The sequence below is a fragment of the Mytilus galloprovincialis genome, chromosome 5, assembly GCF_965363235.1.
Source record: "Mytilus galloprovincialis chromosome 5, xbMytGall1.hap1.1, whole genome shotgun sequence".
Classification (NCBI taxonomy): Eukaryota; Metazoa; Mollusca; class Bivalvia; order Mytilida; family Mytilidae; genus Mytilus; species Mytilus galloprovincialis.
This window is the reverse complement of record NC_134842.1, coordinates 362,813-388,043: the sequence shown is the minus strand read 5'-3', so window position 1 is coordinate 388,043 and position 25,231 is coordinate 362,813. Positions and strand designations below refer to the sequence as shown.

Genomic DNA, 25,231 nt, shown 5'->3' with positions numbered 1-25,231 from the left:
GTACTATGTCCATTTTGTTCGAAATGCAAATTCTAGCTTTTTTGACCTAGATTAATTTAATTTTAAAATTTTTCAGCAATACAACAAAAAACTAAATGACATGGGATTCCGTAAGCTTTATATATATCTAAGATACCTACATAGTTTGATGAAAATCCAAGTTGATTTGAAAAAGTTATTAAGTTAGGGTTAGGGTTAGGGTAACTATCTCTATTTTGTCCGAATTGCAAATCCTAGCTTTTTTATACCATGATAACTTTAATTCTTAAATTTTACAGCAATACAACAAATAACTAATTGACATGGGATTCAGTAAGCTTAATATATATGTAAGCTAGCTGCATACTTAGAAGAACATCCAAGTTGATTTGAAAAAGTTATTAAAAAAATTAAAGTGTACTATGTCCATTTAGTTCGAATTGCAAATTCTAGCTTTTTTGACCTAGATTAATTTATTTTTTAAATTTTACAGCAATACAACAAAAAACTCAATGACATGGGATTCAGTAAGCTTAATATATATCTAAGATACCTACATAGTTTGATGAAAATCCAAGTTGATTTGAAAAAGTTATTAAAAAAATTAAAGTGTAATATCTCTATTTTGTCCGAATTGCAAATTCTAGCTTTTTTGACCTAGATTAATTTAATTTTTAAATTTTTCATTTTCAGCAATACAACAAAAAACTAAATGACATTGGATTCATTAAGCTTAATATATATCTAAGATACCTACATAGTTTGATGAAAATCCAAGTTGATTTGAAAAAGTTATTAAACAAATTAAAGTGTACTATCTCTATTTTGTCCGAATTGCAAATCCTAGCTTTTGTATACCAAGATAACTTTAAATTCTTAAATTTTTCAGCAATACAACAAATAACGAATTGACATGGGATTCAGTAAGCTTAATATATATGTAAGATAGCCGCATAGTTTGAAGAACATTCACGTTGATTTGAAAAAGTTATTAAAAAAATTAAAGTGTACTATCTCTATTTTGTTCGAACTGCAAATTCTAGCTTTTTTTTGACCTAGAGTAATTTAATTTTTAAATTTTTCAGCAATACAACAAAAAACTAAATGACATGGGATTCAGTAAGCTTAATATATATCTAAGATACCTACATAGTTTGATGAAAATTCAAGTTGATTTGAAAAAGTAATTAAAAAAATGAAAGTGTACTATCTCTATTTTGTCCGAATTGCAAATCCTAGCTTTTTTATACCAAGATAACTTCAATTCTTAAATTTTACAGCAATACAACAAATAACTAATTGACATGGGATTCAGTAAGCTTAATATATATGTAAGATAGCTGCATACTTTGAAGAACATCCAAGTTGATTTGAAAAAGTTATTAAAAAAATTAAAGTGTACTATCTCTATTTTGTTCGAACTGCAAATTCTAGCTTTTTTGACCTAGAGTAATTTAACTTTTAAATTTTACAGCAATACAACAAAAAACTAAATGACATGGGATTCAGTAAGCTTAATATATATCTAAGATACCTACATAGTTTGATGAAAATCCAAGTTGATTTGAAAAAGTTAATAAAAAATTAAAGTGTAATATCTCTATTTTGTCCGAATTGCAAATTCTAGCTTTTTTGACCTAGATTAATTTAATTTTTAAATTTTTCATTTTCAGCAATACAACAAAAAACTAAATGACATTGGATTCATTAAGCTTAATATATATCTAAGATACCTACATAGTTTGATGAAAATCCAAGTTGATTTGAAAAAGTTATTAAAAAAATTAAAGTGTACTATCTCTATTTTGTCCGAATTGCAAATCCTAGCTTTTTTATACCAAGATAACTTTAATTCTTAAATTTTACAACAATACAACAAATAACAAATTGACATGGGATTCAGTAAGCTTAATATATATGTAAGATTGCTGCATAGTTTGATGAACATCCAAGTTGATTTGAAAAAGTTATTAAAAAAATTAAAGTGTACTATGTCCATTTTGTTCGAACTGCAAATTCTAGCTTTTTTGACCCAGAGTAATTTAATTTTTAAATTTTACAGCAATACAACAAAAAACTAAATGAAATGGGATTCATTAAGCTTAATATATATGTTAGATAGCTGCATAGTTTGATGAACATCCAAGTTGATTTGAAAAAGTTATTAAAAAAATAAAGTGTACTATGTCCATTTTGTTCGAACTGCAAATTCTAGCTTTTTTGACCTAGAGTAATTTAATTCTTGAATTTGACAGCAATAAAACAAAAAACTAAATGACATGGGATTCAGTAAGCTTAATATATATCTAAGATACCTACATAGTTTGATGAAAATCCAAGTTGATTTGAAAAAGTTATTAAAAAAATTAAAGTGTACTATCTCTATTTTGTTCAAATTGCAAATCCTAGCTTTTTTATACCAAGATAACTTTAAATTCTTAAATTTTTCAGCAATATAACAAATAACGAATTGACATGGGATTCAGTAAGCTTAATATATATGTAAGATAGCCGCATAGTTTGAAGAACATTCAAGTTGATTTGAAAAAGTTATTAAAAAAATTAAAGTGTACTATCTCTATTTTGTTCGAACTGCAAATTCTAGCTTTTTTGACCTAGAGTAATTTAATTTTTAAATTTTACAGCAATACAACAAAAAACTAAATGACATGGGATTCAGTAAGCTTAATATATATCTAAGATACCTACATAGTTTGATGAAAATCCAAGTTGATTTGAAAAAGTTATTAAAAAAATTAAACTGTAATATCTCTATTTTGTCCGAATTGCAAATCCTACCTTTTTTATACCAAGATAACTTTAATTCTTAAATTTTACAGCAATACAACAAATAACTAATTGACATGGGATTCAGTAAGCTTAATATATATGTAAGATAGCTGCATAGTTTGATGAACATCCAAGTTGATTTGAAAAAGTTATTAAAAAAATTAAAGTGTACTATCTCTATTTTGTTCGAACTGCAAATTCTAGCTTTTTTGACCTAGATTAATTTAATTTTTAAATTTTACAGCAATACAACAAAAAACTCAATGACATGGGATTCAGTAAGCTTAATATATATCTAAGATACCTACATAGTTTGATGAAAATCCAAGTTGATTTGAAAAAGTTATTAAAAAAATTAAAGTGTAATATCTCTATTTTGTCCGAATTGCAAATTCTAGCTTTTTTGACCTAGATTAATTTAATTTTTAAATTTTTCATTTTCAGCAATACAACAAAAAACTAAATGACATTGGATTCATTAAGTTTAATATATATCTAAGATACCTACATAGTTTGATGAAAATCCAAGTTGATTTGAAAAAGTTATTAAAAAAATTAAAGTGTACTATCTCTATTTTGTTCAAACTGCAAATTCTAGCTTTTTTGACCTAGATTAATTTAATTTTTAAATTTTACAGCAATACAACAAAAAACTCAATGACATGGGATTCAGTAAGCTTAATATATATCTAAGATACCTACATAGTTTGATAAAAATCCAAGTTGATTTGAAAAAGTTATTAAAAAAATTAAAGTGTAATATCTCTATTTTGTCCGAATTGCAAATCCTAGCTTTTTTATATCAAGATAACCTTAATTCTTAAATTTTACAGCAATACAACAAATAACAAATTGACATGGGATTCAGTAAGCTTAATATATATGTAAGATAGCTGCATAGTTTGATGAACATCCAAGTTGATTTGAAAAAGTTATTAAAAAAATTAAAGTGTACTATCTCTATTTTGTTCGAACTGCAAATTCTAGCTTTTTTGACCTAGATTAATTTAATTTTTAAATTTTACAGCAATACAACAAAAAACTCAATGACATGGGATTCAGTAAGCTTAATATATATCTAAGATACCTACATAGTTTGATGAAAATCCAAGTTGATTTGAAAAAGTTATTAAAAAAATTAAAGTGTACTATCTCTATTTTGTCCGAATTGCAAATTCTAGCTTTTTTGACCTAGATTAATTTAATTTTTAAATTTTTCATTTTCACCAATACAACAAAAAACTAAATGACATTGGATTCATTAAGTTTAACATATATCTAAGATACCTACATAGTTTGATGAAAATCCAAGTTGATTTGAAAAAGTTATTAAAAAAATTAAAGTGTACTATCTCTATTTTGTTCGAACTGCAAATTCTAGCTTTTTTGACCTAGATTAATTTAATTTTTAAATTTTACAGCAATACAACAAAAAACTCAATGACATGGGATTCAGTAAGCTTAATATATATCTAAGATACCTACATAGTTTGATAAAAATCCAAGTTGATTTGAAAAAGTTATTAAAAAAATTAAAGTGTAATATCTCTATTTTGTCCGAATTGCAAATCCTAGCTTTTTTATATCAAGATAACCTTAATTCTTAAATTTTACAGCAATACAACAAATAACAAATTGACATGGGATTCAGTAAGCTTAATATATATGTAAGATTGCTGCATAGTTTGATGAACATCCAAGTTGATTTGAAAAAGTTATTAAAAAAATTAAAGTGTACTATGTCCATTTTGTTCGAACTGCAAATTCTAGCATTTTTGACCCAGAGTAATTTAATTTTTAAATTTTACAGCAATACAACAAAAAACTAAATGAAATGGGATTCATTAAGCTTAATATATATGTTAGATAGCTGCATAGTTTGATGAACATCCAAGTTGATTTGAAAAAGTTATTAAAAAAAATAAAGTGTACTATGTCCATTTTGTTCGAACTGCAAATTCTAGCTTTTTTGACCTAGAGTAATTTAATTCTAAAATTTTACAGCAATACAACAATAAACTAAATGACATGGGATTCAGTAAGCTTAATATATATCTAAGATACCTACATAGTTTGATGAAAATCCAAGTTGATTTGAAAAAGTTATTAAAAAAATTAAAGTGTACTATCTCTATTTTGTCCGAATTGCAAATCCTAGCTTTTTTATACCAAGATAACTTTAAATTCTTAAATTTTTCAGCAATACAACAAATAACGAATTGACATGGGATTCAGTAAGCTTAATATATATGTAAGATAGCCGCATAGTTTGAAGAACATTCAAGTTGATTTGAAAAAGTTATTAAAAAAATTAAAGTGTACTATCTCTATTTTGTTCGAACTGCAAATTCTAGCTTTTTTGACCTAGAGTAATTTAATTTTTAAATTTTACAGCAATACAACAAAAACTCAATGAGATGGGATTCAGTAAGCTTAATATATTTCTAAGATACCTACATAGTTTGATGAAAATCCAAGTTGATTTGAAAAAGTTATTAAAAAAATTAAAGTGTAATATCTCTATTTTGTCCGAATTGTAAATTCTAGCTTTTTTGACCTAGATTAATTTAATTTTTAAATTTTTCATTTTCAGCAATACAACAAAAAACTAAATGACATTGGATTCATTAAGTTTAATATATATCTAAGATACCTACATAGTTTGATGAAAATCCAAGTTGATTTGAAAAAGTTATTAAAAAAATTAAAGTGTACTATCTCTATTTTGTTCGAACTGCAAATTCTAGCTTTTTTGACCTAGATTAATTTAATTTTTAAATTTTACAGCAATACAACAAAAAACTCAATGACATGGGATTCAGTAAGCTTAATATATATCTAAGATACCTACATAGTTTGATAAAAATCCAAGTTGATTTGAAAAAGTTATTAAAAAAATTAAAGTGTAATATCTCTATTTTGTCCGAATTGCAAATCCTAGCTTTTTTATACCAAGATAACTTTAATTCTTAAATTTTACAGCAATACAACAAAAAAACTAATTGACATGGGATTCAGTAAGCTTAATATAAATGTAAGGTAGCTGCATAGTTTGATGAACATTCAAGTTGATTTGAAAAAGTTATTAAAAAAATTAAAGTGTACTATCTCTATTTTGTTCGAACTGCAAATTCTAGCTTTTTTTACCTAGATTAATTTAATTTTTAAATTTTTCAGCAATAAAAAAAAACAACTAAATGACATGGGATTCAGTAAGCTTAATATATATCTAAGATACTTAAGTAGTGTGATGAAAATTCAAGTTGATTTGAAAAAGTTATTAAAAAAATTAAAGTGTACTATCTCTATTTTGTTCAAACTGCAAATTCTAGCTTTTTTGACCTAGATTAATTTAATTTTTAAATTTTTCATTTTCAGCAATACAACAAAAAACTAAATGACATTGGATTCATTAAGCTTAATATATATGTAAGATACCTACATAGTTTGATGAAAATCCAAGTTGATTTGAAAAAGTTATTAAAAAAATTAAAGTGTAATATCTCTATTTTGTCCGAATTGCAAATCCTACCTTTTTTATACCAAGATAACTTTAATTCTTAAATTTTACAGCAATACAACAAATAACTAATTGACATGGGATTCAGTAAGCTTAGGTTTACTTACTATTTTAATAGCTTAAGAGTAGAATAATATTGTAAATGAGTGGAAAACTGGTTTTCTAAATCTTAATCACAAAACACGACACAATTGGTAAATACAAAACTTACAATATGTTTATATTGCAGGTGTTTTAATTATAATTATAAATTATAATAAATTATAAATTAAAAAATCATTAAATTATAAATTAAAAAATCATTAAATTATAATCCTGGTACGTATTGATACCTATTTTAATATTATTATTTTTTTATATAAACACACCTGTTGGTGACCTTCTGCTGTTGTTTTTTTATTTGTCGGGTTGTTCTCTTTGACACATTCCCCATTTCCATTCTCAATTTTACATAATATTTTAAATATATAATATAGTATAGTTACAATAATGAAAAGTTTACCTTATCCATAGCTATTCTTTAATTCTTTTTTATTTTTCATATTAAAATGAACATTTTATATATATGCTTATGTGTTTATTTAACCTAATGAGTATGAGTATGAGTATGAGTTCTTCAACTCAAATAGCCCTTTTATCTCTTGATTAGCCATTTACAATCACAAAGATGCACAAATTACTTATCAAAACAAATAATCACTTAAAAGAATTTAATTATATTCCCTTTAATTTCATATGTTTTATTTTTAATCCAAATAATTATCTACCTTGATTTTTCATTCTTTTTGTGATTGTTTATGGCTAATTAAGAGATAAAAGGACCTTTGAGTAAATAAATTCACACTCATACTAATTGGGTTAAAATAACACATTTGAATATTTAAAAAAAGTTAATTATTATATGAAACAAAAGAATTAAAGAATAGATCTATACATTTTTTAACTGGTCTAATAATTGATTACTTTCTAACTTCAGATTGGTTTGTTAGACATAAATGAGAAGAAATTTAAGTTCAGAAATTAATATATTGATGTGGCATAAAAAATACATGCTAATATTTTCTATTTTATTAGAAAATTATACAAAGACATTACAATTCTGTTTTTTTTGTGGAAAATACAGAGGAATACTTTTACAAAATTGAAAGTTTTACAAGAGTCAGGTGTGTATGATTTACATTGACCTCAATGAAAGTGACACTTCTTTTATTTTATTAATATTCTTGTCAAATCAAAAAACAAGAATTTGATGTTCCAACTAACCCATATAGTACACTTAAAAATTTAATTTATAACTTTTTTTAACAACCCTTTGATTTAAATCAAATTATACATCTCATGTAGTTTGTGTATTGCCTCAGTTCAAAAATAAAAATAATCGTTGTCATAAAACCTAGAATTTGCATTTCAGATTGATTAAGATAGTAAATGTAGTACAATCTCCTGTCAATTCAAGAATTTAAATAATCTTGGTAAAAAAAATTTGCTGTCCGACTCAATTTTTTAGAAATAAATTGAGAATGGAAATGGGGAATGTGTCAAAGAGACAACAACCCGACCAAATAAAAAACAACAGCAGAAGGTCACCAACAGGTCTTCAATGTAGCGAGAAATTCCCGCACCCGGAGGCGTCCTTCAGCTGGCCCATAAACAAATATATACTAGTTCAGTGATAAATCGAGAGATTTGTCATTGCCGATCTATTTATATGAGACGTCCTAAAATTATACTCAATGCGCACTTAAATGAAACAGTTGCCACTTGACGTTTAACTATAAACAAAATCAATCAACCGACATAATAGATTCCAAGAAGAGAACCTCGTATACTTTTTTTTTATTAAATCATTGTAAATAGTACAAATGAATTCAGACATGTCAGTGTTGGTACGGATTCGTTGGTACTTTGATGATGTGGCATAATAGTTTTGTTTTACACGTACACCATCATGAACTCCTATATATGATGTGACTGTTATTATAAATAAAGAGATGAAATTCTGACATTCTCAATTTATTCAGAATATTTTTTGCATTAATGGTTTTCCAATATTATTGATTACGTCTACATTTACGGTCCTACTAAAATGTGAACAGGAGCGCCAGGAGAAGACATTAAGGCGCTCGGTACAATGGTATTCGGGTATATAGATTTGCAAATAAAAGTGCACATATGATCAGTTTTGGTCAAATAGTTTTGTTTTCCAAGTCAGCATGAGGTATTAAAACTACTGAAATTTTGTTACGTATCAATATTTTGAATAAAAGGAGGACACGCTGGTATCCTAAATTTATGCGAACAAAAATTTGTTGTTATTAAATTGCAATATTGCTGTCCATTGTCATGATTATATTATACAATGATTCCTGACATAAAAAATATGGCTGATTAATACTATGCGGGTATGCCATGGTGTATATAGATTTACAAATTAAAGTGCACATATGGTCAGTTTTGGTAATGCGGTCAAATAATTTTGTTGTACAAGTCAGCTGGAGGTATCAAAACTACTGAAATTTAGTTACGTATCAATATTTTGAATAAAATGAGGACATGCTGGTATTATAAATTTATGTGAACAAAAATTTGTTGTTATTATATTGCAATATTGCTGTCCATTGTCATGATTGTATTATACATTGATTCTGGCATAAAAAATATGGCTGATTAACTATGCGGGTATATAGATTTACAAATTAAAGTGCACAAATGGTCAGTTTTGGTGGATGTGGTCAAATAATTTTGTTGTACAAGTCAACTGGAGGTATCAAAACTACTGAAATTTTGATAAGATCAATATTTTGAATAAAATGAGGACATGCTGGTATCCTAAATTTATGCGAACCAAAATTTGTTGTTATTATATTGCAATATTGCTGTCCATTGTGATGATTGTATTATACATTGAATCCTGACATCAAAAATATGGCTGATTTACTATGCGGGTATATAGATTTACAAATTAAAGTGCATATATGGTCAGTTTTGGTGGATGCGGTCAAATAATTTTGTTGTACAAGTCAACTGGAAGCATTAAAACTTCTGAAATTTTGTTACGTATCAGTATTTTAAGTAAAAAGAGGACATGCTGGCACCCTTAATTTAGGTGAACAAAAATTTGTTGTTATTATATTGCAATATTGCTGTCCATTGTCATGATTGTATTATACATTGAATCCTGACATTAAAAATAAGGCTGATTTTCTATGCTGGTATATAGATTTACAATTTAAAGTTCACATATGGTCAGTTTTGGTAATGTGGTCAAATAATTTTGTTGTACAAGTCAGCTGGAGGTATCAAAACTACTGAAATTTTGTTACGTATCAATATTTTGAATAAAATGAGGACATGCTGGTATCCTAAATTTATGCAAACCAAAATTTTTTGTTATTATATTGCAATTTGGCTGTCCATTGTCATGATTGTATTATACATTGAATCCTGACATAAAAAATAGGGCTGATTAACTATGCGGGTATATAGATTTACAAATTAAAATGCACATATGGTCAGTTTTGGTGGATGCGGTCAAATAATTTTGTTGTACAAGTCAACTGGAGGTATCAAAACTACTGAAATTTTGTTACGTATCAGTATTTTAAGTAAAAAGAGGACATGCTGGTATCCTAAATTTATGCGAGCCAAAATTTTTTGTTATTATATTGCAATTTTGCTGTCCATTGTCATGATTGTATTATACATTGAATCCTGACATAAAAAATATGGCTGATTAACGATGCGGGTATAAAGATTTACAAATTAAAGTGCACATATGGTCAGTTTTGGTGGATGCGGTCAAATAATTTTGTTGTACAAGTCAACTGGAGGTATCAAAACTACTGAAATTTTGTTACGTTTCAATATTTTGAATAAAATGAGGACATGCTGGTATCCTAAATTTATGCGAACCAAAATTTGTTGTTATTATATTGCAATATTGCTGTCCATTGTCATGATTGTATTATACATTGAATCCTGACATAAAAAATATGGCTGATTTACTATGCTGGTATAAAGATTTACAAATTAAAGTGCATATATGGTCAGTTTTGGTGGATGCGGTCAAATAATTTTGTTGTACAAGTCAACTGGAGGCATCAAAACTACTGAAATTTTGTTACGTATCAGTATTTTAAGTAAAAAGAGGACATGCTGGCACCCTTAATTTAATTAGGCTAACAAAAATTTGTTGTTATTATATTGCAATATTGCTGTCCATTGTCATGATTGTATTATACATTGAATCCTGACATTAAAAATAAGGCTGATTTTCTATGCTGGTATATAGATTTACAATTTAAAGTTCACATATGGTCAGTTTTGGTAATGTGGTCAAATAATTTTGTTGTACAAGTCAGCTGGAGGTATCAAAACTACTGAAATTTTGTTACGTATCAATATTTTGAATAAAATGAGGACATGCTGGTATCCTAAATTTATGCAAACCAAAATTTTTTGTTATTATATTGCAATTTGGCTGTCCATTGTCATGATTGTATTATACATTGAATCCTGACATAAAAAATAGGGCTGATTTACTATGCGGGTATATAGATTTACAAATTAAAATGCACATATGGTCAGTTTTGGTGGATGCGGTCAAATAATTTTGTTGTACAAGTCAACTGGAGGTATCAAAACTACTGAAATTTTGTTACGTATCAGTATTTTAAGTAAAAAGAGGACATGCTGGTATCCTAAATTTATGCGAACCAAAATTTTTTGTTATATTATATTGCAATTTTGCTGTCCATTGTCATGATTGTATTATACATTGAATCCTGACATAAAAAATATGGCTGATTAACGATGCGGGTATAAAGATTTACAAATTAAAGTGCACATATGGTCAGTTTTGGTGGATGCAGTCAAATAATTTTGTTGTACAAGTCAACTGGAGGTATCAAAACTACTGAAATTTTGTTACGTATCAATATTTTGAATAAAATGAGGACATGCTGGTATCCTAAATTTATGCAAACCAAAATTTTTTGTTATTATATTGCAATTTGGCTGTCCATTGTCATGATTGTATTATACATTGAATCCTGACATAAAAAATAGGGCTGATTAACTATGCGGGTATATAGATTTACAAATTAAAATGCACATATGGTCAGTTTTGGTGGATGCGGTCAAATAATTTTGTTGTACAAGTCAACTGGAGGTATCAAAACTACTGAAATTTTGTTACGTATCAGTATTTTAAGTAAAAAGAGGACATGCTGGTATCCTAAATTTATGCGAACCAAAATTTTTTGTTATTATATTGCAATTTTGCTGTCCATTGTCATGATTGTATTATACATTGAATCCTGACATAAAAAATAGGGCTGATTAACGATGCGGGTATAAAGATTTACAAATTAAAGTGCACATATGGTCAGTTTTGGTGGATGCGGTCAAATAATTTTGTTGTACAAGTCAACTGGAGGTATCAAAACTACTGAAATTTTGTTACGTTTCAATATTTTGAATAAAATGAGGACATGCTGGTATCCTAAATTTATGCGAACCAAAATTTGTTGTTATATATTGCAATATTGCTGTCCATTGTCATGATTGTATTATACATTGAATCCTGACATAAAAAATATGGCTGATTTACTATGCTGGTATAAAGATTTACAAATTAAAGTGCATATATGGTCAGTTTTGGTGGATGCGGTCAAATAATTTTGTTGTACAAGTCAACTGGAGGCATCAAAACTACTGAAATTTTGTTACGTATCAGTATTTTAAGTAAAAAGAGGACATGCTGGCACCCTTAATTTAATTAGGCTAACAAAAATTTGTTGTTATTATATTGCAATATTGCTGTCCATTGTCATGATTGTATTATACATTGAATCCTGACATTAAAAATAAGGCTGATTTTCTATGCTGGTATATAGATTTACAATTTAAAGTTCACATATGGTCAGTTTTGGTAATGTGGTCAAAAATTTTGTTGTACAAGTCAGCTGGAGGTATCAAAACTACTGAAATTTTGTTACGTATCAATATTTTGAATAAAATGAGGACATGCTGGTATCCTAAATTTATGCAAACCAAAATTTTTTGTTATTATATTGCAATTTGGCTGTCCATTGTCATGATTGTATTATACATTGAATCCTGACATAAAAAATAGGGCTGATTTACTATGCGGGTATATAGATTTACAAATTAAAATGCACATATGGTCAGTTTTGGTGGATGCGGTCAAATAATTTTGTTGTACAAGTCAACTGGAGGTATCAAAACTACTGAAATTTTGTTACGTATCAGTATTTTAAGTAAAAAGAGGACATGCTGGTATCCTAAATTTATGCGAACCAAAATTTTTTGTTATATTATATTGCAATTTTGCTGTCCATTGTCATGATTGTATTATACATTGAATCCTGACATAAAAAATATGGCTGATTAACGATGCGGGTATAAAGATTTACAAATTAAAGTGCACATATGGTCAGTTTTGGTGGATGCAGTCAAATAATTTTGTTGTACAAGTCAACTGGAGGTATCAAAACTACTGAAATTTTGTTACGTTTCAATATTTTGAATAAAATGAGGACATGCTGGTATCCTAAATTTATGTGAACAAAAATTTGTTGTTATTATATTGCAATATTGCTGTCCATTGTCATGATCACATGTATTATACATTAAATCCTGACATAAAAAATATGGCTGATTTACTATGCTGGTATATAGATTTACAAATTAAAGTGCATATATGGTCAGTTTTGGTGGATGCGGTCAAATAATTTTGTTGTACAAGTCAACTGGAGGCATCAAAACTACTGAAATTTTGTTACGTATCAGTATTTTAAGTAAAAAGAGGACATGCTGGCACCCTTAATTTAGGCTAACAAAAATTTGTTGTTATTATATTGCAATATTGCTGTCCATTGTCATGATTGTATTATACATTGAATCCTGACATTAAAAATAAGGCTGATTTACTATGCTGGTATATAGATTTACAATTTAAAGTTCACATATGGTCAGTTTTGGTAATGCGGTCAAATAATTTTGTTGTACAAGTCAGCTGGAGGTATCAAAACTACTGAAATTTTGTTACGTATCAAAATTTTGAATAAAATGAGGACATGCTGGTATCCTAAATTTATGCGAACCAAAATTTTTTGTTATTATATTGCAATTTTGCTGTCCATTGTCAGGATTGTATTATACATTGAATCCTGACATAAAAAATATTGCTGATTTACTATGCTGGTATATAGATTTACAAATTGAAGTGCATATATGGTCAGTTTTGGTGGATGCGGTCAAATAATTTTGTTGTACAAGTCAACTGGAGGCATCAAAACTACTGAAATTTTGTTACGTATCAGTATTTTGAGTAAAAAGAGGACATGCTTATACCCTTAATTTAGGCGAACACAAATTTGTTGTTATTATATTGCAATATTGCTGTCCATTGTCATGATTGTATTATACATTAAATCCTGACATTAAAAATAAGGCTGATTTTCTATGCTGGTATATAGATTTACAATTTAAAGTTCACATATGGTCAGTTTTGGTAATGTGGTCAAATAATTTTGTTGTACAAGTCAGCTGGAGGTATCAAAACTACTGAAATTTTGTTACGTATCAATATTTTAAATAAAATGAGGACATGCTGGTATCCTAAATTTATGCGAACCAAAATATTTTGTTATTATATTGCAATTTTGCTGTCCATTGTCATGATTGTATTATACATTGAATCCTGACATAAAAAATATGGCTGATTAACTATGCGGGTATATAGATTTACAAATTAAAGTGCACATATGGTCAGTTTTGGTGGATGCGGTCAAATAATTTTGTTGTACAAGTCAACTGGAGGTATCAAAACTACTGAAATTTTGTTACGTTTCAATATTTTGAATAAAATGAGGACATGCTGGTATCCTAAATTTATGCAAACCAAAATTTTTTGTTATTATATTGCAATTTTGCTGTCCATTGTCATGATTGTATTATACATTGAATCCTGACATAAAAAATAGGGCTGATTAACTATGCGGGTATATAGATTTACAAATTAAAATGCACATATGGTCAGTTTTGGTGGATGCGGTCAAATAATTTTGTTGTACAAGTCAACTGGAGGTATCAAAACTACTGAAATTTTGTTACGTATCAGTATTTTAAGTAAAAAGAGGACATGCTGGTATCCTAAATTTATGCGAACCAAAATTTTTTGTTATTATATTGCAATTTTGCTGTCCATTGTCATGATTGTATTATACATTGAATCCTGACATAAAAAATATGGCTGATTAACGATGCGGGTATATAGATTTACAAATTAAAGTGCACATATGGTCAGTTTTGGTGGATGCGGTCAAATAATTTTGTTGTACAAGTCAACTGGAGGTATCAAAACTACTGAAATTTTGTTACGTTTCAATATTTTGAATAAAATGAGGACATGCTGGTATCCTAAATTTATGCGAACAAAAATTTGTTGTTATTATATTGCAATATTGCTGTCCATTGTCATGATTGTATTATACATTGAATCCTGACATAAAAAATATGGCTGATTTACTATGCTGGTATAAAGATTTACAAATTAAAGTGCATATATGGTCAGTTTTGGTGGATGCGGTCAAATAATTTTGTTGTACAAGTCAACTGGAGGCATCAAAACTACTGAAATTTTGTTACGTATCAGTATTTTAAGTAAAAAGAGGACAAGCTGGCACCCTTAATTTAGGCTAACAAAAATTTGTTGTTATTATATTGCAATATTGCTGTCCATTGTCATGATTGTATTATACATTGAATCCTGACATTAAAAATAAGGCTGATTTACTATGCTGGTATATAGATTTACAATTTAAAGTTCACATATGGTCAGTTTTGGTAATGCGGTCAAATAATTTTGTTGTACAAGTCAGCTGGAGGTATCAAAACTACTGAAATTTTGTTACGTATCAAAATTTTGAATAAAATGAGGACATGCTGGTATCCTAAATTTATGCGAACCAAAATTTTTTGTTATCATATTGCAATTTTGCTGTCCATTGTCAGGATTGTATTATACATTGAATCCTGACATAAAAAATATTGCTGATTTACTATGCAGGTATATAGATTTACAAATTAAAGTGCATATATGGTCAGTTTTGGTGGATGCGGTCAAATAATTTTGTTGTACAAGTCAACTGGAGGTATCAAAACTACTGAAATTTTGTTACGTATCAGTATTTTGAGTAAAAAGAAGACATGCTGGCACCCTTAATTTAGGCGAACAAAAATTTGTAGTCATTATTTAAATGAATTAAACTATTGCTGATTGTAGCTGCATAGTTCAAGGATGTATAACTAACAAGGACGTATACACCTAACATCAAATATACTTATTTTCACAAATATACATAATATGATTGAATTTGATATCGGAATATATATATATATTCAGTGCCTGTTATCATTGTAACCGAGATCGTTTTTATAATAGATAGATTGTCAGATCACAGATAAATTTGTGTTACGTTCTGTGCGTACTTATTTTCAATTATTTGTGTTTAATCCTGTTCATAAAACGGAAGTATTAATTTTCAAATTACTTTATTTTCGATGTTTCTACTACGAAACAAAGATATTAAAAATATATTTTTTTTTAAATCAACGAAGAGCGGTCCTGGTTACAAGTTAACTTAGTGTTGACCAGACCAGTCAAAAGTTAACTTGGGAACAGGTCTGGTTTTGATCGGATTTGTTCAAGCAGAAGTTAACTTTGTGGCAGGACCGGTTTCCAAGTTAACTTAGGTTAACTTTATGACAGGACTGGTTCCGAAGTTAACTTATGTTAACTTATGACAGGACTGGTTCGAAGTTAACTTATATCAATAGCGGACCTGTTTCCAAGTTAACTTTTTGGCAGACATAAAAACAGTCCTAGGTCCAAGTCCGCTTTTCAAGTTAACTAGATTTTGGTCCTAGGACTGGTCAGAGCAGTCCTACATTCGGTCACAGGTTAACTTTGACCAGTCCAAATGACTGGTTATCAAGTTAACTTGCTGTACAGGTTAGGAGTGCACCCATCTGTACATATATGTGCCTCAAAATCATTATTTTTTTAAATAAAATTAGTTATTATTCAATATTTATATTGAAACATTGCCTACCGGAAATGCATGTGTGCAGAGAAAATCATTCCACAAACATGGTTGATTTTTTATCCCTTGTACTTACAAACAGCCTCCGATCGATCATTAATGATGTTATTTGTTTGTTTTTATCAATGATAATCACATAATCTTACCTAAAAATGTTCACCGATTGTCCATAAAAAGTATTAAAACTGTTTTTTTACATCTTCCTGATCTTTGATCAACTTGTAACTTGTATTCCAGAACTTCCTCCAATAAAGGAGCACCTCAATCAATGAGTTTCCACCACCAGTTCAAAAGTACATATATCTGAAAGATTAAAATATAAAAGTCACACAGGTAGACATCAATCATCATTTAAAGGAATATTAAAAGTGTTTTGTTTATACATATGTATCGGCATAAAAATATGAGCTAATTCAATGTCCTGAAATTTAAAATTTAAAATATTTCCTCGATATTTACAGTTTATTTTCATGTGTATATATATATATGATCAGCAGAAATCGTTCTGCTGCATGTTTGCTGGTTTTACTTAAGATAGTTAACTTTTATCTGTATAACGCAGTGTAGTGTGGCCACGTACCCACACTTACTGCTTCATAGGACTTTATTGGGCTGAGTTGTAGTAAGTTTCAGTAAAGTGTGGCCAGATCCAGGCTTACTCTGTGATAAATGATGACATATATTTAGCCTGAGGAAACCCTCTGGCGAGTTCCTTAGATGTCACCTATAAGTGCATGTTAAAGGAAGGGATGGGATCCCACTAACATGTTTAACCCCGCCACATTATTTATGTATGTGCCTGTTCCAAGTCAGGAGCCTGTAATTCAGTGGTTGTTTATGTGTTAAATATTTGTTTTTTCGTTCATATTTTTATACAAATAAGGTCGTTAGTTTTCTCGTTTTAATTTGTTTTACATTTCCATATCGGGGCCTTTTATAGCTGACTATGTTCATTGTTAAAGGTCGTACGGTGACCTATAGTTGTTAATGTCTGTGTCATGTTGGTCTCTTGTGGATAGTTGTGTCATTGGCAATCATATTTATACCACACCTTCTTTTTAAGTACATATGCAAAAAATATCGAAATAGAACAGCACAGACTGATATTGGACATACTGTTATGCCTAAGGGTAGGATTTAAGATTGGTAGGTTTTTATGTATCATGTTTCATTCTTTTCTTGTGTTGATCAGAGAATTCATTTCTACTTTCACTTTCATTTTCGTGTTCCAGAACTCTGAGCTGCACTGTTATATTTATGAACGGACTATGCATATGAACACTTTATATTTCAGGTATCGCGGCCGTATTGTATTGTATGTATTATATTATTGTTTATGGGAAATATTGATAGATCATAGGACAGGGTTCGTTCTCACTGTTTGACCAGAGGGGTACTTTGACAGGATCCCAGCTTTAGTTTGACCCGTATATCACTTGTCCCTTTTGCTCACCTGTTTTATTCAATCATGTTAAGGGTCTTTAATGTAACCAAGATACGTTTCCACTAAGGGTTATTCTTGATAAGCCCATACCTCCCCTTTTCCCTCGACAGTTGTGTATTTCTATTTGTTTTTGCGCCATGTTCTATAGTATTGCCGTGGGAACTTCCGGTTTTAAGGACCAATCGGAATGGACAGAGATAACATAGTTTCCAGAACCCGGTATCATGTATATTTAGAATTAAAACCAATCGCTACGTTAATTGAGGGTGGTACTGAACACGGAAAATGTGAAATAAAAATCGCAAAAACGTAGCACGAAAAATAAAAATTGGGAAAAATGAAGCACGAGAAATTAAATCGTAAATATTCAGAAAAAAAGTACCAGCAGTTATTACTAAGACGTTCTTGAAGACCATGTAGACATTATTAATCACTGTTGTTAATATGGACATAAAAGACCTTGTGGTCATTTTAACCGTCTGCTACTCACATCTGATTTGAAAAAAAAATATTATCATGATGGACTTTATTACATGTATAGCAATTGCAGTTCGGACGAAATAGAGACAGTACACTTTAATTTTTGGCAGTGTCTGCGCGTACCCGCATGCGGGTACGAATAGTCAAATTGCCGTTCTAGGCTGCGCGTACCCACATCCGGTTTTCTAATAAAATGCCATTGGATCGGGTATAAAACGTGAAATATCTACGGAAATTATCGATAGAATGGGGAAGAACGAGTGAAAAGTATGAAAAATAATATTTTCAAATTGTATTTATTAAATAATGATACATAGAAATCATTGCAAAATTAAATGCACAATGATGGAAAATAGTCCCTGTAAAAGAAAAACATGATAGAAAGTAATACTATTACAAAATTTTAATGCAAATTTAAAGAATATTTTTTTTATAAATTAAAAATATACCCATATGATATTTTAAATTAATCTTTAAGTAAAATATAACACAGAAACTAAAATTTTGAAATATATAAAACTACTAAAATTAAAGCATGAGTTTATTAAAATTTAAATTTAAAGAAGCAAGTAATAATGAATAATGAAACGTGAACGTAGGCTGGCAACATTTGAAATGTGCAGCCCGGGGTTGAAATCTGTGCCAAAACAATCATATGTTACAAATCTTAATTAGTGACATGAATCTATTGTAATTGGTTTAAATTGATATTATAACTTGCTTCTTTAATTTTTATAAACTCCAGCTTTAATTTTAGTAGTTTTATTTTTCTTTTTTTTCTTTTCAGGGACTGTACAGTTTAATTTTCCATCATTGTGCTTTTAATTTTAAATAATAAATATAATTTGAAAATATTATTTTTTCATATTCTTCACTCGTTCTACACGAAATTCCCATACTATCAATAATTTTCGTACATATTTCACGTTTCATTCCTGATTCGATGGCATTTTATTAAAAAACCGGATGTGGGTACGCGCGCCTAGAACGGCAATTTGACTATTCGTACCCGCATGCGGGTGAGCGCAGACACTGCCTTAATTTTTTTAATAACTTTTTCAAACCAACTTGGATTTTCATCAAACTATGTAGCTATCTTACATATATATTAAGATTACTGAATCCCAGGTCACTTTATTTTTTGTTTTATTGCTGTCAAATTTTAGAATTAAATTAATCTAGGTAAAAAAAAGCTAGATTTTGCAGTTAGGACGGAAATAGAGACAGTACACTTTAATTTTTTTAATAACTTTTTCAAAACAACTTGGATTTTCATCAAACTATGTAGCTATCTTACATATATATTAGGATTACTGAATCCCAGGTCATTTTATTTTTTGTTGTATTGCTGTCAAATTCAAGAATTAATTTAATCGAGGTAAAAAAGTTAGAATTTGCAGTTCGGACGAAATAGAGACATTACACTTTAATTTTTTTAATAACTTTTTCAAATCAACATGGATTTTCATCAAACTATACAGCTATCTTACATATATATTAAGGTTACTGAATCCCAAGTTATTTTATTTTTTGTTGTATTGCTGTCAAATTCAAGAATTAATTCAATCTAGGTAAAAAAAAAAGCTATAATTTGCAGTTCGGACAAAATAGAGATGGTACACTTTAATTTTTTTAATAACTTTTTCAAAACAACTTGGATTTTCATCAAACTATGTAGCTATCTTACATATATATTAGGCTTACTGAATCCCAGGTCATTTTATTTTTTGTTGTATTGCTGTCAAATTCAAGAATTAATTTAATCGAGGTAAAAAAAGTTAGAATTTGCAGTTTGGACGAAATAGAGACATTACACTTTAATTTTTTTAATAACTTTTTCAAAACAACTTGGATTTTCATCAAACTATGTAGCTATCTTACATATATATTAAGGTCACTGAATCCCAGGTCATTTTATTTTTTGTTTTATTGATGTCAAATTCAAGAATTAATTTAATCGAGGAAAATAAAAGTTAGAATTTGCAGTTTGGACGAAATAGAGACAGTACACTTTAATTTTTTTAATAACTTTTTCAAAACAACTTGGATTTTCATCAAACTATGTAGCTATCTTACATATATATTAAGGTTACTGAATCCCAGGTCATTTTATTTTTTGTTTTATTGCTGTCAAATTCAAGAATTAAATTAATCTAGGTAAAAAAAGTTAGAATTTGCAGTTCGGACGAAATAGAGACAGTACACATTATTTTTTTTAATAACTTTTTCAAAACAACTTGGATTTTCATCAAACTATGTAGCTATCTTACATATATATTAAGGTTACTGAATCCCAGGTCATTTTATTTTTGTTGTATTGCTGTCAAATTCAAGAATTAATTTAATCTAGGAAAAAAAACCAAGAATTTGCAGTTTGAACGAGATAGAGTCAGTACACTTTAATTTTTTTAATAACTTTTTCAAAACAACTTGGATTTTCATCAAACTATGTAGCTATCTTACATATATATTAAGGTTACTGAATCCCAGGTCATTTTATTTTATGTTGTATTGCTGTCAAATTCAAGAATTAATTTAATCTAGGGAAAAAAAACAAGAATTTGCAGTTTGGACGAAATAAAGTCAGTACACTTTAATTTTTTTAATAACTTTTTCAAAACAACTTGGATTTTCATCAAACTATGTAGCTATCTTACAAATATATTAAGGTTAATGAATCCCAGGTCATTTTATTTTTTGTTTTATTGCTGTCATATTCAAGAATTAAATTAATCTAGGTAAAAAAAGTTAGAATTTGCAGTTTGGACGAAATAGAGACAGTACACTTTAATTTTTTTAATAACTTTTTCAAAACAACTTGGATTTTCATCAAACTATGTAGCTATCTTACATATATATTAAGGTTACTGAATCCCAGGTCATTTTACTTTTTGTTGTATTGATGTCAAATTCAAGAATTAATTTAATCTAGGGAAAAAAAAGTTAGAATTTGCAGTTTGGACGAAATAGACAGTACACTTTAATTGTTTTAATAACTTTTTCAAAACAACTTGGATTTTCATCAAACTATGTAGCTATCTTACATATATATTAAGGTTACTGAATCCCAGGTCATTTTATTTTTTGTTTTATTGCTGTCAAATTCAAGAATTAAATTAATCTAGGTAAAAAAAGTTAGAATTTGCAGTTCGGACGAAATAGAGACAGTACACATTATTTTTTTTAATAACTTTTTCAAAACAACTTGGATTTTCATCAAACTATGTAGCTATCTTACATATATATTAAGGTTACTGAATCCCAGGTCATTATATTTTTTGTTGTATTGCTGTCAAATGCAAGAATTAATTTAATCTAGGGAAAAAAAACAAGAATTTGCAGTTTGGACGAAATAGAGTCAGTACACTTTAATTTTTTTAATAACTTTTTCAAAACAACTTGGATTTTCATCAAACTATGTAGCTATCTTACATATATAATAAGGTTACTGAATCCCAGGTCATTTTATTTTTTTGTTTTATTGCTGTCATATTCAAGAATTCAATTAATCTAGGTAAAAAAAGTTAGAAATTGCAGTTCCGACACAAATAGAGACAGTACACTTTAATTTTGTTTTTTTTCTTTTTCAAAACAACTTGGATTTTCATCAAACTATGTAGCTATCTTACAAATATATTAAGCTTACTGAATCCCAGGTCATTTTATTTTTTGTTGTATTGCTGTCAAATTCAAGAATTAATTTAATCTAGGAAAAAAAAACAAGAATTTGCAGTTTGGACGAAATAGAGTCTGTACACTTTAATTTTGTTTTTTTTCTTTTTCAAAACAACTTGGATTTTCATCAAACTATGTAGCTATCTTACATATATATTAAGGTTACTGAATCCCAGGTCATTTTAATTTTTGTTTTATTGCTGTCATATTCAAGAATTAAATTAATCTAGGTAAAAAAAGTTAGAAATTGCAGTTCTGACGGAAATAGAGACAGTACACTTTAATTTTGTTTATTACTTTTTCAAAACAACTTGGATTTTCATCAAACTATGTAGCTATCTTACATATATATTAATGTTACTGAATCCCAGGTCATTTTATTTTTTGTTGTATTGATGTCAAATTCAAGAATTAATTTAATCTAGGAAAAAAAAAGTTAGAATTTGCAGTTTGGACGAAATAGAGACAGTACACTTTAATTTTTTTAATAACTTTTTCAAAACAACTTGGATTTTCATCAAACTATGTAGCTATCTTACATATATATTAAGGTTACTGAATCCCAGGTCATTTTATTTTTTGTTTTATTGCTGTCAAATTCAAGAATTAAATTAATCTAGGTAAAAAAAGTTAGAATTTGCAGTTCGAACGAAATAGAGACAGTACACATTATTTTTTTTAATAACTTTTTCAAAACAACTTGGATTTTCATCAAACTATGTAGCTATCTTACATATATATTAAGGTTACTGAATCCCAGGTCATTTTATTTTTTGTTTTATTGCTGTCATATTCAAGAATTCAATTAATCTAGGTAAAAAAAGTTAGAAATTGCAGTTCCGACACAAATAGAGACAGTACACTTTAATTTTGTTTATTTCTTTTTCAAAACAACTTGGATTTTCATCAAACTATGTAGCTATCTTACAAATATATTAAGCTTACTGAATCCCAGGTCATTTTATTTTTTGTTGTATTGCTGTCAAATTCAAGAATTAATTTAATCTAGGAAAAAAAAACAAGAATTTGCAGTTTGGACGAAATAGAGTCTGTACACTTTAATTTTTTTAATAACTTTTTCAAAACAACTTGGATTTTCATCAAACTATGTAGCTATCTTACATATATATTAAGGTTACTGAATCCCAGGTCATTTTAATTTTTGTTTTATTGCTGTCATATTCAAGAATTAAATTAATCTAGGTAAAAAAAGTTAGAAATTGCAGTTCTGACGGATATAGAGACAGTACACTTTAATTTTGTTTATTACTTTTTCAAAACCAACTTGGATTTTCATCAAACTATGTAGCTATCTTACATATATATTAAGGTTACTGAATCCCAGGTCATTTTATTTTTTGTTGTATTGATGTCAAATTCAAGAATTAATTTAATCTAGGAAAAAAAAAGTTAGAATTTGCAGTTTGGACGAAATAGAGACAGTACACTTTAATTTTTTTAATAACTTTTTCAAAACAACTTGGATTTTCATCAAACTATGTAGCTATCTTACATATAAATTAAGGTTACTGAATCCCAGGTCATTTAATTTTTTGTTGTATTGCTGTGAAATTCAAGAATTAATTTAATCTAGGTAAAAAAAGTTAGAATTTACAGTTCAGACGAAATAGAGACAGTACACTTTAATTTTTTTAATAACTTTTTCAAACCAACTTGGATTTTCATCAAACTATGTAGCTATCTTACATATATATTAAGCTTACTGAATCTCAGGTCATTTTGTTTTTGTTGTATTGCTGTAAATTTTAAGAATTAAATTAATCTAGGTAAAAAAAGCTAGAATTTGTAGTTCGGACAAAATAGAGATAGTACACTTTAATTTTTTTAATAAGTTTTTCAAATCAACTTGGATTTTCTTCAAACTATATAGCTACCTTGGTGATGTATTAATCTTACTAAATTCTGGCAGAATCAATTTGGGCCAATTGCAGTTTTGGAAAAGTATTAAAATTGTGCCAATCTCTTTTATTTTGATGATATTAATTGTGCCACATATACCTGCAAATATTTTTTACCATTATATCATACCTGTTCATGTTTTACCTATATCATACATGTACTATAATTATTTTTTCCACTTAAGATTTAATTATACACTCGATCCTCAAATTTAAGAAAACATGAATCAATGAGTGATAGATTTCTCTTAGAAGAAATTTAAAGGTCCTGGTGAATAAACTTTACAGAGAACAATACCTGTTGTATTTGTTCAATGGGACAATAGAACTGCCAAAAGTTTAAATGGACAGGTAACTATCAGGTGAATCTATGGAAAGGTTTAATGGGGTTCACAATAAAATTTTAATAACTTTCTCAAACTATCCTGGGTTAGAACAAAACTTGGACAGAAGCTTGTTTATGATCATAAGATAGTATCCAGAAGTAAATTTTGTAAAAAGATAAATCTATTTTTTTCATATTTTACTTTTAAATGGACTTAATTTTTTCTGTGGGGAAACACCACATTCACTAGCTCTGTTGTAAAAGTTTTTAAAATTTAATAACTTTCTTTAACTAAACTGGATTTCTACCAAACTTGTACAGAAGCTTGTGTATGATCATAAGATAGTATCCAGAAGTAAATATTGTAAAAATAAATTTCCTTTTTTTCCGTATTTTACTTATAAATGGACTTAGTTTTTTCTGCGTGAAACATTACATTCACTCTGTGGTTAAATTTTTTAGAATTTTAATAACTTTCTTAAAACTATCCTTGTAGTGTACCAAACTTGGACAGAAGCCTATTTATGATCATAAGATAGTATCCAGAAGTAAGTTTTGTAAAAAGATAACTCCATTTTTTCTGTATTTTACTTTTAAACGGACTTAGATTTTCTTCCAGTTAACATAACATACAGTCTGCAGATAAAGTTTTCTAAACATTTATTAAATTCATCAACTATCCTAGATTTTTACCAAACTTGAACAGAAGCTTTTTACAATCATAAAATAGTATCAAGAGGAATATTTTTATTGATTTTTTTCCCTCATTTTTCATGGGCCTGCGATTTACAGCAAAAGTAGGCAAGACACTGGGTTCCGCGAAACCCTTACAATTTTTTTCTTAAAATGTCCTGTCCCAAGTCAGAAAAATTGCCATAGTAATACTATAGTTCGTTTCTGTGTGTTGCCGTTTAGTATGGTGTTATTTATATACGTTGTATTGCTATTTCAGACTTGTTATTTACATAC

At 28.2% G+C, this 25,231-nt stretch overlaps 1 protein-coding gene and 1 long non-coding RNA gene across 3 annotated transcripts in view; one reads left to right on the top strand and one right to left on the bottom strand.

Annotated features, from left to right (window-relative positions):
* The window catches only part of LOC143074927 (uncharacterized), a 36,166-nt gene extending 18,125 nt beyond the window's left edge, over positions 1 to 18,041 (bottom strand). Inside the window, exons 1-2 of the long non-coding RNA XR_012978176.1 lie at positions 17,873 to 18,041; positions 16,566 to 16,722 (exon numbers count right to left, since the gene is read on the bottom strand). This is a non-coding gene — a long non-coding RNA (uncharacterized LOC143074927). The remainder of the gene's footprint in view (positions 1 to 16,565; positions 16,723 to 17,872) is intronic.
* The window catches only part of LOC143074925 (uncharacterized), a 101,898-nt gene that overhangs the window by 47,966 nt on the left and 28,701 nt on the right, over positions 1 to 25,231 (top strand). The gene's annotated exons all lie outside the window — the stretch shown is intronic.